The sequence below is a fragment of the Suncus etruscus genome, chromosome 3, assembly GCF_024139225.1.
Source record: "Suncus etruscus isolate mSunEtr1 chromosome 3, mSunEtr1.pri.cur, whole genome shotgun sequence".
Lineage (NCBI taxonomy): Eukaryota > Metazoa > Chordata > Mammalia > Eulipotyphla > Soricidae > Suncus > Suncus etruscus.
In genome coordinates, this window is record NC_064850.1 from 130,989,325 (window position 1) to 130,992,162 (window position 2,838).

Genomic DNA, 2,838 nt, shown 5'->3' on the forward strand with positions numbered 1-2,838 from the left:
GTTAAAATCAAAGGAAAAATATTCAAAGTGGGGTGAAAGCATAAAACATTAAAACATGGAACTGGAGAGATAGCATGGAGGTAAGGCGTTTGCCTTCCATGCAGAAGGACGGTGGTTAGAATCCCGTCATCCCATATGGTCCCCTGAGCCTGCCAGGAGCAATTTCTGAGCGCAGAGCCAAGAGTAACCCCTGAGCACTGCCGGGTGTGACCCAAAAACCAAAAATAAAAACAAAAAAATTAAAACATGACATAGTGACTTAAAAAATGGAAAATGATTTAAAAATTCTTTGTTGTGGAGCACACTACAATGTCCAACTTTGTCTCTTCTAAACATTTTCCTTTTGGGGCTGGAGCAGAACAGATGGTAAGGCATTTGTCTGCAGCAGACCCTGTTTCAAAGGCTGGCTCTACATGGTCCCTGCCACTACAGGTGAGCCCCACCCCCATTTCCTGTTGTATGCTAATATAGTGACTTCCCAAAGTCCTTAAATGCTAATATCTCATCATAGCTTTATATTGGTTATATGTCATATTTAAATGTTTCGGCCAAAATAAAATTTTATTAAATGTAATTTCCATTATCTTTTAATCTCTTATTTTTGGGGTTTGTGGGCCATACTCAGCAGTGTTCAGAGGTTTCTGCCTCTGTGCTATGTCAGGTCTTACTTCTGGCAGTGCTTGGGGAACCATATAATGTGCCAAGGATCAACCCAGACTCAGCGTTTTATATGACAAACACCCTAATCCTCTGGCAACTCTTTAATTTTTATTTTTTAAATTTTGTGTTTTTGGTATTGCCTGGTGGTGCCTGGTCTGACTCATGGCTTTGTGGTCAGGGATCACTCCTGATGGTGGTCACATGATAGGTTGCTAAAGATCTAATTCAGACTGGCCATATGCAAGCTGCTGTACTATCTCTCCAGCTCCTCTATAAAATGTTTTAAGTTATATATATATTTTTGTGGGGCCAGCAAGGTGGCGCTAGAGGTAAGGTGTCTGCTTTGCAAGCGCTGGCCAAGGAAGGACAGTGGTTCAATCCCCCAGCGTCCCATATGGTCCCCCCAAGCCAGGGACAATTTCTGAGTGCTTAACCAGGAGTAACCCCTGAGCATCAAACGGGTGTGGCCCAAAAAAACAAACAAAAAAATTTTTTTTGTCCCCCATTCACAATACAGACCAGGCAAAGGGCCTGGTTTGAGGTGTATATGGGGAGCATTTACTGTACCGCCTCTTTCTATACAGTCAGTGTAAAGAACACAGCCTGTGGTAAGCATTGGGAGGCCTTTTCTTTTCTTTTCTCTTTTTTTTTTTTTGATTTTATATATAACCTTCACCAGTGCAACATCCCCATCAAGTTTTAATTTTAAGTTAAAATTTTAATTACAGTGTGTCTTACATTTTTTATTGGACATTGGTATTCAATAATTTATCTAGATGGTAAAAAAACCTATCTCACAGCGTCACATACATTATCAGAACAAAAGACAAAAGAAAGTAGCAGAAGACAATTATTTCCTTGGAAATAGATGTATGGGTTGCACCAGTCCACTCATATTATTTTGGTGAGGACTTAACCCTTGGTACTGCCAAGCTATAGAACACAAGGAAATGTAAATGTGGAGGGGTAACCATGCACCGATTAAAGAGAAAAGAAGGAAATGGATTCCAGGAGTACCTATGAAACTACTCTCTGCCAAAAGTATGTTTCTAAAAAACTATATTTGAATTGACTGAGTATGAGGAGTTGGAAGATATTCCTTAGGAAGTCAGATAGGGAACAGAGAGTAGAACTAGGGTCGTATAAAACCTGATAAAAATGGATCAAAGTAAGCAGTTCAATGTCTGGACTGAAACATATATGGAAGAGGTAAACAGTGACTTATGGCAGAGGACCTGTCCCAGGAGGAAATATTCTCATCTCCAGGAAGTGCTAGTAATGGAGAAATGTGAACAGTAAGCCTTTTGCTTCTGCTATTGAAGGCTAGGGAGTGTGGGTATAACTCTGCCCCCCAAATATTAGAGAATTGAATTAAGAATTTCAGTAGTAAACTGATATCAGGATAACTGAAAAAAAATCTCAAGACAGAAGATGATGAAGGGAGAGCATGATAGTATACAATAAAGGTCCTGATCTGGTAATGCGCATGGAAGTTATTTAGATTCATTTGGTAGGTGACTTAATCTCAAACGATTAAGCTAAAAAAGCCTTTACTGAGCTGGAGAAATAGTACAGGGATTCAGAAGCATATCTCACATGAAACTGGCACTGTGTTCCAAAGCTGGAGGAACATCACCAGAACAATAAACAATAAAAAGGAAATAAATAATTCTGACAGTAACAAGTGTAAGCATGTGGTATAACTGCTGGTTTTACATCGTGATATCAGGAATGTAAGTTGGTACAAACATTCTGGCAAACTGAAGAGAATCATACAGTTATAAGTTACTTAAGCATATGCTCAATAAAAATGTACAAGTATAATACATGAAAAAGCCATTATCAAGAATATTTATCTGATATTACTTGTAGTAGCCTCAAATAAATTTCTGTGGGTAATATGGCATTACTCATAAAAGGGATCACATTTTTACAACAGAATATCATCCAACACCAAAAAAAAAAAACAACAACCCAGCTGCTATATATTAGAACATGTGTGACTCTCCCAAATATATTGTTCAACAGTAAAATTAGAAACAACAGAATAGGGGCTGGAGTAGTGATGCAGAGCGGTAAGGCGTCTGCCTTGCCAGCACTAGCCTAGGACAGACTGCAGTTCGATCCCCCAGCATCCCATATGGTCCCCCAAGCCAGGAGGGATATATATATATATAA

At 39.0% G+C, this 2,838-nt stretch overlaps 1 non-coding gene across 1 annotated transcript; it reads right to left on the minus strand.

Annotated features, from left to right (window-relative positions):
- Positions 1–1,153: 1,153 nt before the first annotated feature.
- LOC126005121 (small nucleolar RNA SNORA51) lies at positions 1,154–1,285 on the minus strand. The gene has a single exon (XR_007494297.1). It is a non-coding gene; the product is annotated as a small nucleolar RNA SNORA51 (small nucleolar RNA).
- Between the last annotated feature and the right edge of the window lie 1,553 nt (positions 1,286–2,838).